The 23,159-nt window shown below is 39.1% G+C and overlaps 1 protein-coding gene across 2 annotated transcripts in view; it reads left to right on the forward strand.

Moving 5' to 3' along the window:
- Positions 1–23,159, forward strand: part of PACRG (parkin coregulated) — a 234,919-nt gene that overhangs the window by 45,411 nt on the left and 166,349 nt on the right. The window lies entirely within an intron of this gene.

Here is a 23,159-nt window from a genome sequence, read left to right on the forward strand (position 1 = left end):
TGTGGGTCCTGTTGAAAATGACCTTAATTTAAGCTGCTGTAGTTTTGTTAATAAAAACAAAAACAGATATGAATAGTAGGGTCACTGAGTGAATAATATTTATTATTTATGAAATGACTAAACAATTATGTACAAAACATATCAAACAATTAGATCTTACCTGCAAGTTTTTAATATAATTTAATGGATGCATTTGGCTCCATTTTTAGATGGGCACAACTAATGATATAACAGAAAATTGAATTTCTGCATGACATTAGTAACAGTAACAACAGAAAAAAGCGTATTTACTTTCATGGTGGTAACATGCCATCCATTTTATAAGAATAGTCATGTAGTAGATCGTTGAAGATATAACTGAGAATTGTAATGCATGCTTTCTTGTATGATTGCATGTTACTGGTTATATAAAGTTTTATATGAATATTTATATGACACTGTCAATTTATGCTTAATTGGTTGTATCCAGTGATGGCTTAAATGAGCAGAAACATTTTCCAATGAAGGCAGAGCCACCATTAGATACATCCAATATGTTTTATGTTTTCTTAAGGCTTATGATCAATACAATAATACATTTGATTTGAATGAATACACAAAGGAAAGGGAATGCAGGGGAGAAGTGGAGAGAAACAGGAATACAAGTATGAAAACAGTTTAACTGAAGTAGATAAGATTTAAGATTTTTTAAAGTATTATTTTAAAGGGGGGAGCAAGGAGATGTACAGAACAATAAGAAATAATGGGTTTCCTCAGTATATTTAGTCACTGTTTGACAGTGATATTATGTTACCTTGTCCTAGGCTGCAAATGCCAGTAAAAGGTAATAAAGTGGGAAGCGCCATGTACAAGCTACCGTTTGATCCTATGGTGGGCCCAGGATCCCTTGACATCATCTGATGAGCTTCTAGCTCCTTTGCATAATTTATCCATGCATGTGACAGAGATTAAGGCCTTAACTAATGTGCTGCAATTCTCAGGGGGGAATATCCAGCACAAGGTGGGAGTGGAGAACCGAGAGCAGCAAGCCTCCTCTATTTTGAAGGCCTTACAGGCCTGCATTCCAAGATGGGAAACCTGAAGGGAGAAGCTGCAGGAATAATCTTTGTTTGGTGAAGGTGAGACAAGGAGCAGAGAGAGGGCACTCTACTACTTTTGTCTGAGAGGTGCTTGCTCTCCTGAAGAGATAGCTGTTAAGAGTATGCCCTGGTTCCTCTGTCTAGAAGCAAAATTTGCCTTAGGGCCATCCTTGTGAAATTCTTGTGTTCCCCTTATGAAGGAGGATTTGCTGAGCTGGGTGTAATAGAAGAGTTATCTTGGGGGGCACTTAATGATATAATTAGGATTTCCCCTGATTAGCATAATAGGCACAAATAGCTCTCACTGGGGCATGAAGAATGAATGGCTCAGGAAAGAAATTTGACCTTACATTCAGTTCGCTGTTCTTTCTTTGGCGACCACTTATAGCCAAATAAGATTGCCTTCCATGAAAACGGTCTTAACATTGAGTCCATAAGTGACTGTGGAGGCCAATTCTGGATCTGCACGTCCTTCCACAGTGGGGACATAGGTTTTTGGGTGGGAGTTGATCATGGTGAGGGTTTGTCAAACATGCCTTCCTCTTAGCATGTTTCTCCTTTGTGCCCTGAGTCCACAACACCTCTGGTAAAGGCTGTCCCCAATTGGAGCATTCGCAGGCCAGTGTTTCCCAGTCATCAGTGCTTATACTACATTTTTTTAGATTGGCCTGGAAAGCATATTTAAACCTCTTTTGTTGTCTACCAGTATCTTTTGTCTGAGTCACAAGAGAAGGCTTAAGACATTTAGACACCTGTCAGCTGCAGAGGAATGTTTGCTAACTCCCAATCTACTTTGGGCACATCTAGACTGAAGAGTGAGATAGCAGAGACTTCGCTGATGTGATGCACCTGTTTCAGGGTGTGCTTTGTGTGTATGTTAACAGGTTTACTTGCTCCTCTGTTGCCTTCCCTGGCTGGCTGCAGGGCTGTGAGGGAATTTCTAGGACAGCATTCTTTCTCCCGCGTTCTTTCCCTTGTCACTGTGGAGCAACACAACGAGGAGAGCTGTGTTATCCACATGACCACATTTTCTGTTCATTCCATTGTTGATGTCATGCAATGCAGTGAGGAGAGTTGTGTTATTAGACTGGACAATTTGTTTCCTGGTGCTGGGTTTTTATTTCTGTTGCTTTCTAACACAGTTCCCTTCTACAAGCCCTTGCTTTGTGGTGTGACATGCTGTTGTTAATCATATGTGTATACAAACATATACCTGAAATGTGCAGTAAGGGAACAACAGTGGAAGGCAACTTTAGCTTCAGTGTGAGTCATTACTTTGGACTTTAAACTGCACTTTACCCAACAGCAAATTGTATTCAGAGTGCACTGGACCCCTCACTGACTTTACCAAAAACACATTTCAAGTGTGGACAAATGCTGCTACTGTGGCACATCTCCAACACCTTAAGTACACACGATGCGGTCCTGTCCAGTGGTAACTCTATTCTAGTCATAGGTCTGCACATGCATTAATCTAGTTCTAGAGAAATTTTTTATTTTTGTGGATGTTAATGTAATGTTGAAAAATATTCTGGTCTTTAAAAGAAAAAGAAAAAGAAAAAGAAATATATTCTGGTCCTATGGGACCTCACTAAAGAGGAATGAAATTGGATCCTATGGGCAGTGATGATGACAAGAGTACCCATGCACTGGTCTAGCCGATGGTCCACAAATTTACACAGCGGCTTCAATTTTCAGAGCAGGTCTCACAGGCAAAACAAGTTATGTGCATCTTGTTACCCATTGTATAGCGGTTGGAGAATGTGTTAAGAGTGGCAGTATATGAGTGGGCAACTTTTCACAGGCAGCAGCGGGACAAGGTATTCTCTGGCATTTCCCCTATCCCATCACCCTAGAATACTTTTAAAAAGCTTTTGAGCCATGCATAAATTTTCCTTGTGCTTTAGTGTTCAAATAAAATGTAACTTCAAACTAACAAAGTCTCATGAACTGAGGAGGTATTTTCTTGAATTCTCACTTCCACCTGCACTCCCCACCCCATTCAACCTCCCTCACTCCAGGAAAACCCTCCAGAGCAGATTTTCAGGGGGCATAGCAAGAATCAATAAAAATAGTCTCCCCTCTCTCTTATGAGTGGAGTTTCACTCTCAGTAAATCTTGATCTAAGCTTTTGAGTTCCTTCATATTTTGGGAACATTGGTTTGTCTTTTGTGTGTGGGCATGAAGGTGGGAATATGTGCCTGATCAGTCATGGGTTCTGGAGGGTGCAAAGAGCAACAGAAAGTGTTTTTTTTTTAAAGGCAACAGCAACCACAAAGCTCCAAAACCAATATAAATCACATTACAGAAATATAAATGCACATAACTTGTTTTGCCTGTGAGACCTGCTCTGAAAATGGAAGCTGCTGTGTAAATTTGTGGACCATCAGCTGGACCAGTGCATGGGTACATGTGTGCAGTGATCATCTAGGCACCATAGAGTGTCTGACATGATGTGTAGAGTTCTGTTAAGCTGTTGGATAAGCGGCATTTGCACAACCACATTAATTTGTAGAAGTTAGTCTTACGAAATGAAGGACTAGCGGGGGTAGGTGGGGGAAATGATACTACATTTGCCACAAATATTTCAGGATTCACATAACTATGCCATATATCGCCATTTTGTTATTGTCCTTTATTTTTTCATTCTGTTTTTATGTGATGCATTTCATGATTCATTTTGCACTTGGTAAGTCAGTGATCCCCCCCCACCGCCCACCTGCCATCTAGCTCTTGCAGTGATTTTTTTGTAAGAAAATGAACATTACTAATAGCGTGGCTACAAAAACCTTTTCATTCAAGGGTGGTAGGATGTTGAGTGGCTCTGAGGAGAGACTACAAACCATCAAATATCCCTCCCTTCTTAACTTTATGTTTTTGCTGATCAGTGGGACATTTTATAGAGTTGAAAGGCGGTGGGGTTCTCTCCCTCACCCTTTGGCTGTAAATACAGCCAAAGGGCATGCTCTTCCATTTAGTTCAAAGTAAAATGCTTCTAATCAATTCTTTTTTACTTTTGTAAGTGCTTTTGTATGTGTTGATCAATTTTTGAAAATCACTATCTATTGATTCTTATAACTTTCCACCGTTGTTCAATTATTTATGAACCCTGTTTCCAATATAAAATAACTTGAAAGCTCCTGAAATGAATATTTAGTTGAACAAAAACAAGAGTCTTGTGCCCCCTTAAAAGCTAACTGATTTTATTCTAATGTGGTTTCCCCCGCACAATATGAATTAGCTATTAATTAATTTGGTTTTAGATAAATTATGTTGTTTCCCTTGCAAATTTCCACATAATGTCATAATTGAACACGAATATATATAGAAAGTTAACGTCTGTTTTCCAGTGTTCTCATAACTTCTCCTGTGGTGTATTTGGTTTAACCCTTTAGGTTATAGTCACTTACCTGGAGTTAGCCCCAGTAAACAGATCTGAGTTTAGGATATTGCAACCAAAGTCTGCTATCCTATAACCACTTGCCCAGGAGTAAACCCCATTGAACTCAATTAGACTTACACATGAGTAGAGATTTATAGTGCTGGAAGTGAATTCCCCCAAAAATGGTGTTGAAAGGCTAACAGATCAGAAGTCTTTTGAAAAAGGAAAGAAATGAAGCAGTGCACTTACTCAGCAGCAGTATTTTCTTACCTCTTCAGATATAATAAAAACAGGCTGTGATCCACAGGAACAGAGATACAAGACTTGTAATGCAACAGGAAGGGAAATGCTAGAATAAATACAGTTTCTTCACCGTGGAACACAATGTATCATTTCCTCTGCCTTTAGCTGATGCTTCCTCAGAGCAGCTGCCTCAGAGATGCTGCCTTGTGTAAGCAAACACACATAAGCAGATTTGAAAAGAGTGCGCTTGATAGTGTCAGGCATGCAAACAAAATTCTCTGCAGTTGCTCTATGAACAATTGTTGCAACGTCCTGGTGTTTCTTTGCTGTATCTTTTTTTCTTTCACGCATACCAAAATTACTTTAGCACATAAACTGGCTAGTTCCCTGACTTCTGTAATTTGTATTGTAAAATCAATTTATTTTATTTTTTGTCTTGCAAAATCAAACAACAGTGATTCAGTGCGGATGAATTATCAATCCACTCTTGAATAAGATAACTAAGGGCCAAATTTAGATTTTATTTATCTATATTATTTGACAAGATGTATATATACTGCTTAATCAACAAAAACAATTTAAGCAGTTTTCATATAAATATAAAATATTCTATAAAAATTCTAATGAAATCAAAGTTTAAAAACAAATTGGCAAATAAATAAATGAAGCAAATCAGCAAATTTGCACAATAAAGATACACATTAAAAGTGCATGTTGCAATTATATGTGGATAAGAGTGCATCATTTTATTTTATTTTTTAATGTATAATGAATGTAGGAAGGCCCCATTTGTAGGCTTGACTTTAGCTGTTAAAACCCTTAATTGCTTCAGTTCCTGGAAATATTATCTTTTCCCATATATAATATTAAGGTCAATAGATAAAGCATTCATAGTTTTTATCTTCCTCAGATGATGGTGGCGATTCTCGTGAGTGGATGTTTCATTACATGTCCCAGCAATTTTGTTATACAATGGAAGAGGGAACAATCCATCAAACTGAATATTTCTGACATAACTGAAAAAATTCTATAATATCTATAGAATTCAGAGTAATTAGGGAAGTTTTTAATGACTGATGTTTTAATTATTTTTAATTTTGGAAGCCACCCAGAGTGGCTGGGGAAGCCCAGCCAGATGGTCGGGGTGTAAATAATAATAATAATAATAATAATATGTTGTTGTTGTTGTTGTTGTTGTTGTTGTTGTTGTTGTTTGTTTTATGCTTGGCACTAATGATCACGGGAGGGTTTTAAAAAATAAAAAATAACTATTCATCACATCACCATCATTTTTGCTGTCTGAGGCTCACAGAACTTTCTCTTCTTCTGCAGGGATGAATGTGATCCATGATATGATATGGGTTGTCTTCGCCCATTTCTTCACTGGCAGGAAGTTATCTCTTTTAGAATGCACCTTGGGGCTGAGACAACCCCTTCAAGTTCTGTTTCCTGCCAGCTCCACTGCATGTTGCATTGCAGACACGGCAAAAGAGGCGGGAACGCCATATTGGAAGGGATTTCGCCCCCATTTGTTATTCCTTATCTGTTTATTCCTGGCTTTCCTTCCGCTACTCCTGCTGACTTTTCACTCTCCCCTTTCTTCCTCTTGGCATCCAATTTTTTCTTGGCTTTTAGTTTGGGGCTTTGGAGGGCCCACCGGCTTTTGGATGTTCTAAGTGGAGGGGAACGCCTTGGAAAGGATGTCAGAAAGGTGGAAAGGGCCTCTTTTTGGAAAGCAGAGCTGTTTTTGGAGATGGATCTCTTTAGTCTCATCGGGAAAATGATTGGGAACTCAGGCTGCCCAAGCAGGGGGACCTGTTTCCTGAATCCAGCAGCCAGTCACCCTGGCTGGGGAGGTTTGGGGGACCTAAAAAGTTGGCTCCAGTGCTCCCAGAAATCTGGTAAGCCATAAAAGGGAGGAAGGGGGACTGCTCATGTCTCCCCTTCCCCCCCTGGGATGCTCCCATTTCCCTCTGGGAAATGACTGGGAGAGGCCCTGGGTCTACCTGTACCCCTCCCTGCTTGCCCCAGGCCCATCAGGAGCCCTTCAACAGGGGCAGCACAGGGGGAAGACCTCAAGGAAGCATGCATAGTTGCAACACGCTGTTCGTTCTTTCCCATTCTTTCATATTTATAATTCAAAACACTGAATGAAATGTCTTTCCTACCTCCTTAAGTAAAGTACCATAGTGACACATGCACTGATTTAACAGTTGAATAATTTGTTTCTCCTAAAGACCAAAGGATGTTGCCTAGGAAATGCCTATATTTCTTTTTCTTTTAATAATGGACTCTGTTAAAAGTTGACTTCTGGCTGGTAGGAGTGTGTGTGTGTATGTGTATGTGTATGTGTATGTATATGTATATGTATATGTATATGTATATGTATATGTATATGTATATGTATATGTATATGTATACATGGCCTGTAAAGGGAAGTGGATAGTTTACCTGACTTTTGCAGTGAGCAGCAACAATTTCTCAATTATTAATTCTTCTGTATTCATCAATACATAACTAGGATTGTAGAGAAATTGCAGTGTTTTAGAAGCCGATTCTGTGGTTTTGTTTCTTGTTTACAGAATTCAAATCTATCCTCTTATCTGATGCAAATTGTCATTTCTTGAAACTGCACAGAGTGAAAACCTCCTGTATCAGAAATAGCTTTAATTTAAATTTGTTAAATGACCTCTGAAAAATAGATGATTTTTTTCTTCTGCTGAATGGGCTGGTGCTCTCTGCCTGTATAATTTATGTGAGAAATTAGTGCAAATGGTTCACTTTTATGGAGCTGTGCTGCTTGTAGCAAGCCTGCAGAAACAATTTCCCCCCAAGCCTCCATCTGTTCTTCAAACCGGGGCATATGCCATCTCATCGAGCTTGAAAGTCAACTGATTTATAACTCCTGAAAAGTGCATAGATTGAAAAGAAAGGTCGGCTGCTGCTCTGTGACAATGATTTGTTAGGCACTTGGATAAAGACAATTCACATTACTATGGACCCAAGGGGAAACATGCAGTGTTATAAGCTTCAAAATGTGGTAGATTGGCAGCCAGGAGGAAAACAAATGGCCCCTCCTCTTTCAGTTAAAACAGCTACCTCTTCTCCAAAAAGGAAGAATGCCTGGCAGGTAACTGGTAGCATTGGGGCGACATCTTGTTATCGCAGTGTGCTTCAGACCTGATAGCCTTTTCTCCCCCAGCTACAAAGGCTGCCATCTACAAGTGTCTGAGCTTGTTGCACTCTAATCTTTAAACCGCACACTGAAGCATCAGTCTTGAAAGAGCTGCTTGCTGCTTGTCAGGAAGTAAATTTCTCTTCAGTGCTACCTATGGAGCTTTGATAAATTTTTCGATTCTGCCTTGGAGGTGAATCCAAAGACCTGTCCCAATTAGAAACATAATGAATGGCTCGGTCTCTGTCCTATCAGCAATCATCCCCCTTCCTTTTACTCAAGGGCTACAAAGAAAGAAAGCAGTTTGGCAGGTAGCAAACCAAATGAAATTGACAATGTGACCATCAGGAAAATCAATGTGTGTTTGATGTTTTCATTTGCGCTGGTGCAAAACTGTCTATTCTGATGTGACACTATTAGCGGAAGAATGACTTCCCAGATCACTTTAATCTCATACTGCTTATATTTTTTAATCACCCTATGCTCTCCTGGTGTTCATACATACAACAGATTTTAATCAGCCACATTGTGTCTCTTCTAAAGGCATGTAAGACAAATGTGATACCATAACTGCTTCTATATTGTTGCAGTCTACAGTTATAGTGTTGTATTATACAACAGTAGATATCCAGACCCTATTCTCTTGGGCAATGATAATTTCCAAATGCTCTTTTAAGTGTAGCTAAGAAGAAACTGGGCAGGTATGTTGACTTCAAATGAATACATTCACTTAGATACAATACTATCTTTACTATTAGGCAGGGTGGGCCCTTCCACACAAGATCATGGCCGGGTACAGATGAAGGAAGAAACTGGTGTCTAAATAGTGTAGCAAGACTTTTTAAAGTGGCAGGGGCACCATTTGGGCTGTGCTTCAGACAGCAAAATGTTTTGTGCCAGCACTGCTACCAGGCAACCCGAAGTGCAGTAGTTTTTAGGAGACAGCATCATTATTTAGCCTCTCGAGAGTCTTAGTCTGTGTTGTCCTGATGTTGGAGTGGTCCCCCAGGATTATGTGTTAAATTTATTTTCGCGGATATCAGGGAAAAGCATGGAAAGGCTGTTGTCCCTCGTTCTTCTCACCCCCCCCCCGAGTTCATAAAACAATGACTGTAGCATCCTACTTTGCACTTTCAGACTTGTGAAAGCACAATTAGCAAGAGAATCCATTATCACTGACGAGGCCACATAGATTCTCACCATTTCATGGCAACTTTTCTGCTGCCTAGAGCAGGTGTCTTTTGCCTATCCTTGAACTCTTCATCATTCATATAGGACATTTGGACTGGCACTTTATTGCTGGAATTACAGCTGCTGATGCATTTGACCAGGGTTGAGAGTGTAAGCAGGTGCCATAGTATGTACAAGACTACATAATTAGTGCTGGCAGTGCATCTTTAAATTAATGCTGTAAGTACCACAGAGTTTGCCACTGCTGTTGCTTGAGAGAGACAGAGTCAAACTACCTCTGTCTTCATGAGCAAGATGGGATTAGAATCCCTCTTTAGAAAGGGAGTCTGGCCCATATTCCCCCAGTCAGAAAATGAAATATTCACTGTTTTATTCTCAGCCTGAGAACAAGGCCGAAAGGGATAGCAATGGTTTGCTTCCCACTGTTGTGGCAAAGTGAAGGGCTTTACTACAGACATTATAGCTACATTAAACTACTGCTGTTCAAAGAGATAAGTGCAATTCACCTCTGGTTTCCTAGGAATGTACAAAAAAACGTTGATTGGTGCATTGCTTCCTTGCTGTGAAGCAATTTGCTGGGCAGGCATCAGAATGTAAGCACTGCCTTGCTGAATCACACCAAGGGTCCATCATTCTGTTTCCAACGTGGACCATTCAAATGTTTCTCAGAAGCTCACAATTACAACATAAAGGCAATAGACACCCTCCTTGGTTTTGTCCCCAGCTTCTGGTACTTACAAGTATACTGCCTCTGAGCATGGAGGTTTCAGCTTGTAATCATAGTCTAATTCTTGTATAAAATATTCCAGCTGCCAGTTACCATCCCATTTTGCAACTTAATTATGCTCTGAGTGCAGAAGCATGCGTGCGTGTGTGTGCGCGCGCTCTCTCTCTCTCACACACACACATTTGTTCCCCAAATTGGTGAGGTTCACTTGTCCACAATGAGAAACTGAGCCTTTAGTGTCATCACCCTGTGGCGCAATAGGTCCGTGTGTCTGGCTGTTAACCAGAACATTGGTGGTGCAATGTTCTGTGGGCAGTTACTTCATTGCAGGGGGTTGAATTAGATGACCCTCGGGGTCCCTTCCACCTCTACAATTCTGTGATTCTACAACCTGTGGAACACCCTGCCAGTAGAGATTCTGCAGGTGCCTTCCATGTCAAATTTTAAAATGAAAACTTTTCTGTTCCTCCAATTCATGCAATTAGCAGCACATCCCCCACAATGGGCTACTGATGTTTGAGGTTTGTTTTTAATTATTTTGCTTTTAACCTGTTTTTAATTTTTTATGATTTGACTGTATGGTTTTGTGGTTTTATATTGTTGTAACGTTTGCTGTTAGTACAGTGGTGCCTCGCAAGACGAAAAGAATCTGTTCTGTGATTCTCTTCGTCTACCGGTTTTATCGTCTTGCGAAGCAAGCCCATTGACGGATTAGTGGATTAGAGCTATTAGCGCTATTAGCGGCTTTTAGCGGCTTATCAGCTTATCGGATCAGCTGATAAGCGGCTTAGCGGCTTAGAAAAAGGGGGGAGGGGAAAAACCCTGCAGGAACTCGCAAGACATTTTCGTCTTGCGAAGCAAGCCCATAGGAGATTCGTTTTGCGAAGCACCTCCAAAACGGAAAACTCTTTCGTCTAGCGAGTTTTCCGTCTTGCGAGGCATTCGTCTTGCGGGGCACCACTGTATGTCAGATTCTTTATGTGATATTAAACATAGCATAACTTTACTGCAGTATTACAAAGAAAACAACTGAAGGATTGATTAAGGTAATCTCTACACTCAACAACCATCTAACAATCCTTGACAAAAACTGTACATGTTCATCTTTTTATATTTCTGCATAGTTGTATAGCAGGGTATCTGATCAGTCATTTCTTTCTTCTAATTTGTTGCAGTATCAAACAAGAAATGTGTTTGCAATAATTTTAAGGCATAATCACTAAAAACTACTTTAGTGTAATGAAATAAATTATGTGCTGGAGGACATATTAGATGCTTGAAAATTGGTATCACAGTTATAACCCAAGGCTAATGAATTAACAAGTTATATTTTAATTAAGTACATATTCAAATTAAATGCTCTAATTAAAGTGTCATGAGTCTGCCCTGTTTCTGTGGGTGATTTTTTTAAAAAAGGGATATTATTCATGGGCAGGGAAGTGTACCCTGTTTAAGGAGTTTTTTTGTATTATTTTTTCACAAAGTGTTGCAAAACAGTCTGTGGCCAGAAATATAAAATGGTTGGTAACAATAATGATCACTAATGTTCAATGAACATTCCCCCCTAAAAGTTATGTTTGATATCTGCTAAATCAATAATGTCACTTGTATGGGATTGCTGTGATACTTCTCTTTCCAGCTAGAAGCACATAACTGGACCAGAGGTCATGTTTAGTTAATAGGAAACATGGAGGTCACATTGCAAGTTATGTGGCTGCTATTAGGTGGTACTGTGTGCAATGCAACAAGCTGTCTCTCTCTCTCAGTGCCTGAGTGTGATTTTTGCTACTGTACTTAATGTCTGGGCTTGCATTAAGAGCTGATTTGTGTGACATATGGGTAGCAGGAGGAACTCTGTGTTGTGCAGAAAACTTTGCATCTAATTTAAAATACTGTTTTTACCTGGCCACTGGTCCCTTCACACAGACCATTCAACATTAATACAACAACAACAACTTCAGGAACCCAGCAAACATTGTGCTACCACTGTGTGCACTTAGCCCCACAGCCATAGGTAAGTTAGGGATAGGTAAGTTAGGGACAGCTCTGCTGGGATTATAGCAGGACTATATATATTCTTTATATGTATTTGGTGGTGCCCTGTATTCTAAGATTCAAAGTAGCTAGAGCCAGCAAGTGATATACTTTTGAATGACTAGCACCTGAATTTAACTTTGCTTTATCCATAAAGTGCCTAATGCATATGTTGTTCTAGCTGTGATGCTTCAAGGTCCTTCCTGACCTGCCTTTTTCCTGCTTGACTTTTGACATATGGAATATTGGAGACATGGCGGTTGCCATTCCCAAAATGCATTAAGCAAAAAATAGTTCAAAAATTGAATTGTGCCATCATACTTTTGTTCAAGGAATGGAACAAAAGTCACTTTCAGAAGTTTAGATCAATAAGTCATTTACCAGTTGTATATAAGATTTTCACAAAAATACTAACCAACACACTTCAAGCGATTCAGATACAATCCACTAAGGGAAAAGCAGGCTTAGAAGCAATTACAGTACTTTCATCCATTTCTAAGATGCCCATTCATTATTCCCAAGATTCAATGAAAATGTGTTACCATTATATTTACAGTTCATCCATTATAATGTAGCAAGTATAATGTCATATGTGGGGAGAGGAAATTAAGGGAATCTAACTCAGTGTACTAGAATGCTGCAACAGAGACATAAAGAAAATAACATTAAAAGAGGATTATTGCAAGTGCATAAAGTATCTCAAAAATTCTTCATACTGGTATTGGAAGAAGATAAATGATTCTATTTTGGTGAAAAGTAATCTCCCTGCCCCAAGGAGTTGATCCAGAATCTTTCAATTCATGAATTCACTTTTCAGTAGTCTGTAAATTGTACATCAATGTAAATTAATTAGTCATTAGAGAATCCATACAAATCAGGTGCACTGATGTTTATACTTCAGTACATGTAGAATGATAACACACAAGCACAAAATTTTATATAGTTGAATCAGTGACAAAGTAAATGAATGTAATAAGAACTTTGACATTTACATCATGCTGCATTGCACATTAATTAAATTCTGCAAATTCAGATTCTGAATAGTCATGTCAGTGATACTTTTAATGATGACATCTGCTTAACCCAGCTGATTTAAAACAACAACATCAGCAACAACATTATGTCTAGTGTGGAACACATCCAAGAATTAAATTGAAGTAAGCAGAGGCTTAGCTTTAAAGATGAACTTGACTAAAGCAAAGCAATTTTAGCAAGCTTGTAATACAGCTTATAAATGCTAGCAATTTGCAAATGAAATAAGCCAACAATTTTGAGCAGCATTTTTGACAATTCATGGAACATAGTTGAATAAAATCTAGACATCAAAACCTGAAGATTTGAGTATTTCTGGAATATGATTAGGTACAACAATAGAACAATATCATTTTGCTTAAAAGACTATGAAGTTATTGTGAAGTCTGACAGCTATACAACATCAGAACTTTTCAGACACTTTCACACTGCACACAAATATATAAAAAGTTGTATGGCTATGAAAAGGTATAAATGAATCAAACCCTAGACCAAAGTATGCAATCTCAGCTCAAGGACTGAGACGTGAATGGCTAAACATAAAATAGGAACCTCAGACAAGAATGTGCAAAAAAGTACTTTGAACCCTATGGAAGAAAATTGAGTTCTAGGGCAATACAAGGTTACCCAAATGTCTTCAGTCAGCGTCCTTGTTTGACTAAATGTTCATGATACCATATGAAAGTTATTGCAGCATATGCATTTATTATAGATACCGTTATGAAATTATATTTTTTCTAACAATCTTTTGGTCCTCGTAGTAATTCTAAAAGATATATCTCTTCTCCGAGCAATTACGAGGAGTTAAATTTTACATTTTCTGCATTTTCTTAAGATCTCACTCTTTTGATCCCAGAGAAAAAAGAAAGGAAAATAATCTTGTCTCACTTAAACAAATCTCTCAGAGGACAGGTTAGAAAATTGTTAAATTCAGTCACCAAAGTGAATGAAGCATAGTTAGCAAGAGGTTGTTGAATAATCAAGATATTTCTTCCCAGTTAAGCGGAATCCAACTGTCCAAATTAATAACCTTAATGAGCCCAAAGAGGCATTTTTCTCTACACTAGTTTTTAAATTAATGTTGGATTCCTTCTTTGCAGGATTTAGATTAAAATATAGACTAATTTTTACAGGAGTTCACTTGAACTGAAGCCTCTGTTTGTTGGCTAGAAACTATAGTGGGCTGTTTCCATTTGTGTCCTTTCACTCTTGGCAGGCTCTTTGTGCTAGCACAAGCTTCCATGAACAGGAAGGCAGGAGATAATTTCTGTATCACTTGTCTCCTTGTTACCTCCCATGCTTTCCCAAAGGGTCTTTAATCAAATGAGTAATAGTGAATCAGCAGAAATCACCTCCTGTTCCATTTGTGGAAGCCTCCACTGAATGAAAGAGCTTTCCTTGAGTAGAAGGGTACAACTGGATACAACACTTTGTGTTTTAGTTTTCATCAAAGCAGCAGCAGACAGAGAGTAGTGTTCTCACAAGTTAAAGGCCGTATTTGTTCCTCAGTTGCATCTCAGATCTGTTGATAGCAATGATACACATTAATTCATAACTGTTAATACTGTTGTGAGTTTGGGGGATTAGTCTGTATGATGCCTGAGTCACTTCTAGCTCCTGGATCCAGTAAGGGTTAAAATCTAATGGAGAATTCAATTGTTGATAGCCAAGCAAGGGTTGTAGTTACCACCTAAGTCTGGTTGTCAGTATAACAAAGGAAGCTGCTCTGTGCTAGAGAGCAAATGGTGGGCTCCACTTTCCCACCTGCCTGGTAGTTAGTGGAAAGGACAAAAGCCAGGGCAGTTGTGAGATGAGGGCTAGAAGCAGGCAGAAGCCATAGAGTGAGAGCCATGCTTGATTTCTGTTTGATTCCAAGGCTGTGATCATGGGAGAATTGAGACCTTCTGGAGTGTCAATGCCATGAGCCCTTCCATCTTAGGCTCAGGTTGTATATATGTGTAAATAAACTATATATCCGAATGACACCACAGTCTGCACCATCCCTCATTCTAAGGAAACCGAACCCTGGGTAGGTGCCTGGAACTCCTGGAATCTCTCACTGCTCAGAGAATGGTGTGGCATGCAACAATACATTTTCATCTTTTCAGGAGTCACGTGTCAGATTGTTTCATGTCTGATTGCTAGAAAATGGAATATTAGTATAATCTAAGGATGAAATCTGTCTCTCATTCCTGCACAACTGCAGCTTAAATAGACCCCTCGCCACCTTCTCAGCTAGCCATTGCTAACTCTTAGTTAGCTTGCAGACTGGAGTGCTAGGGAAGACATGTAGTCTGGGTGAGTATGTGGGAAACACGCGCAACTAGGCTCTCTTTTTTAGTACAGTAGTACCTCGGGTTAAGTACTTAATTCGTTCTGGAGGTCTGTTCTTAACCTGAAACTGTTCTTAACCTGAAGCACCACTTTAGTTAATGGGGCCTCCCGCTGCTACTGCGCTGCCAGAGCACGATTTCTGTTCTCATCCTGAAGCAAAGTTCTTAACCCGAGGTACTATTTCTGGGTCTGTAACCTGAAGCATATGTAACCCGAGGTACCACTGTATGTATGTACAGTATGTACGTATGTATGTATTTTCTACATCACCCTTCTTTCTAAAAAAAGCCCAGATCACCATACAGCAAAGCAGTAAAATAATTACAATTACAAAAACATTAAGAATATCTAAAAACATTTTAAAAACAGCCACATATCCTCACAGCTAATCATTTCATGCTTTCCAGAAACAGTCATCCAATGTCTGGGTGAACAGGAATTCTTCCAAAATGTTATTAACGAGGGCGACAGGTACACTTCACCAAGGAGAGCATTTCACAATTCCCCAAGAAGGCCCTATTTTGAGTCAGTGCCAAGTGGGTAGCCCCCACAGCAGCGTCCCCAACAGGGCCTCCCCTGCCAGTCATAGGGCCTGAGGTGGTTCATACTGAGGGAGGCACTGTTGTAAGCACTTGGGTCCAAAGCTGTTTAGGACTTGGACCAACTTCAAGGGCACATACAAGTGCATTGAAGTAGTTCAGGAAGGAGGCCTTAAGAAAGAAAATATATTGGTAAGCATTATTGGACCGATGCGCTACTCTGGTTTTGCCAGAAGCAGCTTAGTCATGCTGGCCACATGACCGGGAAAAACTGTCTGCGGACAAATGTCGGCTTCCTCGGCTGGTAAAGCGAGATGAGCACCGCAACCCCAGAGTCGTCCGCGACTGGACTTAACTGTCAGGGGTCCTTTACCTTTACCTTTAATATAATTGCAGTTCATATTTCTTTAATATATTCCACAAGAAGATATAAAAACACAAACTGGCAGTACAAATATCATATTATTTGTTTGATATGCCACCTTGTTTGCTAACCATACCTTATTGTGTGAGTATTCATGGATAAATATTTTCACTGTAAGATATTTGAAGCGCGAATGAACTAATAATGCAGCTTATGCATCAACACTAGTTGATGAAGCTGAGGATAGTCAACCTGTTGAACTTTGTTGTTGTTGTTGTTTAGTCATTTAGTCGTGTCTGACTCTTCGTGACCCCATGGACCAGAGCACGCCAGGCACTCCTGTCTTCCACTGCCTCCCACAGTTTGGTCAAACTCATGCTGGTAGCTTCGAGAACACTATCCAACCATCTCGTCCTCTGTCGTTCCCTTCTTCTTGTGCCCTCAATCTTTTCCAACATCAGGGTCTTTTCCAGCTGTTGAACTTAGCTTGTGTTAAATCACATAGAGTCTCCCCCCCTCTCTGTGTGTAATTGGTATTAAGTAGTTACTTGACATTTTTACATACACATTTCTGATATGCTTGGTATAATGTTTAGTGTAAAAATACTCCAGGCTTAAGAGATTTTCCAATCTAACTAAAGACTGCTGTGAATGCATCATCTTTTTATTCCTGTCCCAAGACTGTTTAAAATATTAGTGTGGAAGTATTCCTTCAGAATTCAGGAAAGCCAGCTCACTAACATTGTCAGCTACATGGGGATTATATGTAGGCTTCATAATATGTAAAAATGAAGAGAAGAATACTCATAATTTTATCTATTTTTTTGGATCCTACATATGATGGGAACAGATTTTCTTTCTTTCTTTTTCTTTTAGAAACAATTATAGATACAATTCTGAGGTTAAACATAATTATCCTGGTCTATACCTGATGTTTGTAAATAGGACTCTTTTAGAAAAGATGAAGGCTATCAAACTAATCACAATTAATACTGATTTTTTGGCGCATGTTTTCCATATTTCAGTGGTCAATATTTGTAAAACTCCTATATTAGCTCTCCCTTTTTAGCTATTTCTTTTTAGAAACACATTATTAAAAGTAAACATTTACCTTTTAAACGACAAAGGTCTTAAAAGATATGTGATTATTTAAATAAAAATTCTCCATACCTGACATTTAATGTGCCACTAAGACTTTCTATTCTTAATCCAAGTGGTTGTAAAACACATTCGGATATTAAAGTGGGATCCAGCTCAGGTCATTGTTCTTCAAAACTCATATTTTCTCACCTAATTTCCTCTGCTTTGGCAAAGGATTTATCTGGATTCCTTTCAGTGCTTGTTTTTAAGTCTCTCCCGCTGGAGCTTTGATAAGAAATATTAAAGGAGGGGGAGACTTTGTCACCATTAGATGGCTCACTATGAATGTGCTTCTGATGGCACCAGTAATGCTCCCCCCCCCCCCCGCTTTTGAAGTCCCCGCTGTGGCGATTGTTTTTGACAGTGCATGACTCATTCACAGGAAAAATGCCCAAGTTCTAGAATAGTAAGAGACCCAGGTCTTGCTCCAGGGACAGTGTTCCCAAACTGCAGCCGAAAGCAAAGAGTTCTATTTGCCTCCTGTTACTGCTGGCTCCTTTGTTTCTTGTGTCCTTGGCAGAAGCTGAAAGAACTGGGCTTGTAAGGCTTGGGTCCTGTTGTGCCACTTCAAGAAATAATAAGCCATTGTCTTCATTAAGCAAGCCTTGTTTTAGCAAACAGAATCCAAATGCTTGAAATGGGAACTTTTTTTTTAAAAAAAAATAAAGAGTGAGAGAAAGAAAGAGAAAGAATTAAATCAGGACTGCTTTGCAAAATTCCCTAGAGAAAACCGCTTTTTGTTTCCCTTTCTTAAATTGCCGCTTAGTGAGAAGATTCATATTCAAATAGGATAGGGTTGTGAATTGGTCGTTTGCACATTCTCATGCACCCAGGAAGTCTATGATTATGGCTAATTACAATGCCGAATGAAATACTAAAAAGAGCGTTCAATCAAATTGTTGTTCATGCATGAGGTAACTCAGGCCAGCCAATGGAGGTGTGATTTTTGGTAATTACAAACAGTGTGGCGAGTTGAAAATAGCTTAGTAAATCTATTCAAGACAAAATAAGGCCTAATTAATCACTCTAGGTTCTGAATTCCCAGATGATCAGCATGCTCTATTCATTTTGGTGCTCTTTTACCAGACTCCATCTACAGGAGATGAATGCCTCCCTCCTTACTGCCTACATTTTTGCCGGCTAGAGCAATGCAACTGTTTCAAAGTACTTGGAGCTTTCATTTGTACTGCAAACTATTTTTACAGCTAGGAGATGGAATGCTAGAAAAATAAACACAGCAATATTTGCTGTGTATTGGAGGTAATGTTACTGTGAGATGTTATCTGACATTTATTTCAGTGTGAAATGGAGGAGACTTTTGGAAAGTGTAGAATTCTGTTCAGCTGCAGCTGAATGTTTTGCCTTTTTCTTTCGAATATACCATTTAGTTTGTGTTTCTAGTATGCTGTAGTAAGATACATGTTGCCATGTATCTGAATTCAGTACTAGAACGCTATGGGAAATAATAAAAATAATAATTTATTATTTATACCCCGCCCACCTGGCTGGGTTTCCCCAGCCACTGGGCGGCTTCCAACAAAGTATTAAAATACAGTGTCATGTTTGTATTTTATATTCATAAATATAATTTCTGATATTTTAAGAACATACTATCATAAATTTAGTGACATACAACATTTACATTTTAAAATCAAGGCAGGCTAGTAGATAAGGGATAAAACATTTACAGCACAATTCTATACATGTCTACTCAGAAGTCATCTTACTGAATCAATGGAATTTACTCCCAGGTAAATATATATATCACAGTCTTAATTAGATATGATGGTAAGCTGCTTCTTTTTTAAGGAATTCTGATACCTCAATTCCCAGTTTCAGATTTCTTCCCTCATTGTCAGTTTGATTTTTCCTTAAAATAATTCAAATACTCTATGTATCATTCTTTTTGAATGACTAATAAAATCATTGATAGACAAGATGCTGCATTTTTAAAGAAACCTTCTTACCTGCAGTTGATTTTTTTTAAAGGCTTTTGCCTAGGACTGTATTTTAAAATAAAATACACAAGACTGCAATATTACACCCACCTCTTACCTGGAAGTAGATTCCACTGAACTCAATGGGGTCTACATCTGAAGTAGACATGTATTGCAGTACACTGTAAAACTTTAGGAGCATGCATCAGTGTCTGCTTTATCATTCAGCTTCCTCCTCCTTCCATATTCACATGCTACACTGATACGTCATTATTTTAGTCATAAGACCATAAGAAGAGCTCTGCTAGATCCAAGCCCAAGGTCAGTCTAGTCCAACATTCTGTTCTTACAGTGGTCAATTAAATGCTTATAGGAAGCCTGAAAGCACAATTTGAGTGCAATAGTGCTCAGTGGTTGTCATTTCTCCAAAATAACTGTTTGTTTGCTGCCCTTTTATGGTACTCCAGAATCTGACCATACCTAATGGTGGAACCAGCTCTCGTTCTCGTGGAATCAAGGAATAAGAAAGAAAGAAATCTGCTTGTGCAGTTTGGTGCAAAAAGGCTGATGCATGTAGAAACTTATTATTTGGATATGTCCAATTTCCTTGTATAAGCTACTCAAGAGGAAAAAGCTTATTTCTGATGGTGGAAGGGAATCTCTAGATTTAGGCCTGTGTTGATGAGATTACAAATAGTGGTCCAGTTCATATGTAACACTAAGGCAGACCATAATTACACGTGAATGCATGATCATGCAGGCACTCAGAATAAAAACTGAGGCTGCTTCACTCCTTCCCATAACCATTCTGTTACTGTGCTAAACCATGATTTGGCTTAGCTTGTGGTTTGTCTACTCCAGATGAACTACAAGCTGTAAACACAAGAACATACCTTAGTTACAGCTTTTGGTTTGTCTGGAGTGAAATAAACCACAAGCCTTGGTTCAGATGTAACCCAAAATGTCACAGCCACAGTGTGACTGTAGATGGACATTTACTGTAAGTAGCCACACGCTCATGTGTTCATTTGGAGCCATGGTTTTGCATGTACTGTTACATGCAAACCAGGCCACTCACAGAAAACTCTGATTTTTCTAGTCCTTGAGAGCAGTTAATAGAGGGAAGAAAGTAACAGAAATTCCAGGATAGTATTTATATCAAATAATATAGGTCCTCCATTTATCTAGTGTGCGCCCTGGATAGTATTTTGGCAACTCAGACAGAGCACATGGAGTCAGCAGCAAAAACAATGTATTATCTTCATTTCAAACATTTTAAGCGTTGGTTCTCATTTTTTCTGCCTACAAAGGTAGTTAATTAATTAAATTTTGTACAAAATGCAGTATTTTGTAAATATACAAATTTTAGGATAAGCTCCTTTTCTGTCCAGCTATGTAAAAGACTGTAAGCTGCAGAATAAATGGCATTTATTTTCAACCTTTAACCTTTGGACCAGTAATCTGTCCACTAATCTCCTCAGGGACTACTTCTAACATTCCATACATGTCAGCAGTTTCACTCAAATCTCTTATATACCACAGGCAGGGGGGAGAGGGGAGGGTTTTTTTGGCTAATATGTGGATCAGATAAAAATGGATTGAAAATTTATACTTTTGCTATCTGTTCTTTTTCAGTGAGAAGTCTCCCTCTCCTCCTTTTTTTTATCTCTGCAATCTTGTGAACTGTCAGGGCCAGAAATGAGAAGGCTCTAGACTCTGGAGATGCAGGAATAAATAAAAAGCACAGGTCCAGTAAACTTTTTTTTTAAAGCCTCTATGTTTTCTCTCCCCCAAAATATGGTATGACCTATACAACCCACTCATAATCTTGCTGCTGTAAAGCTGCTGTCTCCTGATCTTCCCAACTGAAAAACAATCTGAACAAAATGCTTCCTCCTTCTGTGTCTGCATGACAATGCCTTTCATAAATGTTATTTACTGAAGCCTCACAGAATAATTGATAGCCATTTTTCAGCTAAGGTTTAAGGTAATAAAATTGGCTAGGAAGAAAAGGGAGGAGTTATGTTGCTGGTTTGATGCTACACTCAGTATAAACCAAGTCAGGTTTATTAAAGTGGCCATTCCTTTTTTTTACGGTGGCTATTAATAAGTTGCGGAAAGACAGAATGCTACATGTGGTGGAGGTGTTGTTCCGTGACTATTTTATAAAACACCTGCCTCTCTGATTGACAGGCTGCTCGGCCAAACTCTTCTGTGCCCCAAAGTATTATTGTGGCAAACTATTAATGCTGTATAAATACCGTATTTTTCGCTCTATAACACGCACCCGACCATAACACGCACGTAGTTTTTAGAGGAGGAAAACAAGAAAAAAATATTCTAAACGAAATAGTGGATATATGATTTTTGTGGTTCATGCTTTGGCCACAGACATGTGATCTGACAGTGAGTTTGGAGTAGCCCAATGCAAAAATCCTGAGGATCCATGTGGATCCATGCTTTGTAACCACAGAGGAGGGAAGGAAGGGGAACCATGGATCCTCTGCTCACGACTGCAGCAGATCCCCCCCGCCACCCGCAGGCATTCGCTCCATAACACGCACAGACATTTCCCCTTACTTTCTAGGAGGAAAAAAGTGAGTGTTATGGTGCAAAAAATACGGTAACTGGAGTAAGAGGAAGGGCCATACATAGGTCAACGGTCTAACACATGCTTTCTGTGCAAGAGACCCCAGGTTGAATCTCTGGCGTCTTTGGGTAGTGCTAAGATTGTGAAAGATTCCTGTCTGGAACCCTGGAGAGCCACAGTAGAGATAGTACTGGGCTTGGTGGACTAATGCTCTGACCGTGTTTATAAGGCAGCTAGCTATGAGTGGTACAGTACCTAGTAGTCTTGATCTGAGTCAAGCTGGATGTCCTTAGGGTGATTGTTAGAATTTCTGGGGCCTAGGGTCTCAGATATAGAATATGACACCCTAGAAACAAATGTAATACTTTCTGTAGCATATACTCCTTAGAGAATCCTGAAAAACCAAGGTCTTACTTTTAAGCAAACTATTAAGTCTCTAATCTAGTCCCTATGTAAAGTCTTGCTTACATGTTTCTCAGTGGAATCCACCAGGGGGTGTGCTAGCACAGCACAGCCCCTTGCAAATCTGGAAACGTGGGAGAATGCCCTTTAGGGGAGAACAAAAGCACATCAATTATATTCCTATGAGGGTGTTGTTTCATGCAGCTTCTGAAATTGGTGGTTTGGTGTCTGCTTGCTTAATTGTGTGGCAGCAACTTTCAGACAGATCAAGCCTTGTACATACATGTCATTGTTTTGGAACAGATCTAGAACCTAACAAACATTGGAATTTCCACCCTCTCTTTATTGAAAAGAATGCATGGTGCTTGCATTTAATGCAAAGCAATCATGGAAGAGTCAAGGGGTTAGCCTGCACTTGTGAGCAGACTGCTCGTAATAAACGGAGGGGTTTCATAACGTAATTTGGTCCTTTAGCTTTTATAGGCTGAACATCATACCAGTGACTTACGGTTTGAACAAAAGAAACACCAACGTTAGTATTTAGATCAACATATAATTATACTTTGTAAAGGAAGAATAATACAATTGATAGTGAAGGAAAGGCTCATAAATTTTAGTCCTTTGAATGTTTTCACAGCAGTAAAAAATTATATATGGTAACTTTTCATGTCATATATCTGCAGTTTTGGCTGTCATACAACAACTGCAGTTAAGTGATTATGTCACAAGCAAACCTGTTTTTCCATGTTACAGACATTTGGAGGGCAGGATTTATTTATTTTTCATACGCATATTTGTGGACATGTGCACTTTCCTTGAACTTGGAAGCTATTCCAAGTATTTTGTTTTTTAAACTTTCTCCTGCACACCCCACCCTACCCATGGGCTTGAGTCTGCCATGCCACTGTAATACTTCATGTGTAAACTCAGTCCGAGGCTATAAAAACAATAACACGTACACTCCTCTAAATCCAAAGAAACTAACTTGAA

This window comes from Podarcis liolepis (genome assembly GCF_965112155.1).
Source record: "Podarcis liolepis genome assembly, chromosome: 3".
Taxonomy (NCBI): Eukaryota; Metazoa; Chordata; class Lepidosauria; order Squamata; family Lacertidae; genus Podarcis; species Podarcis liolepis.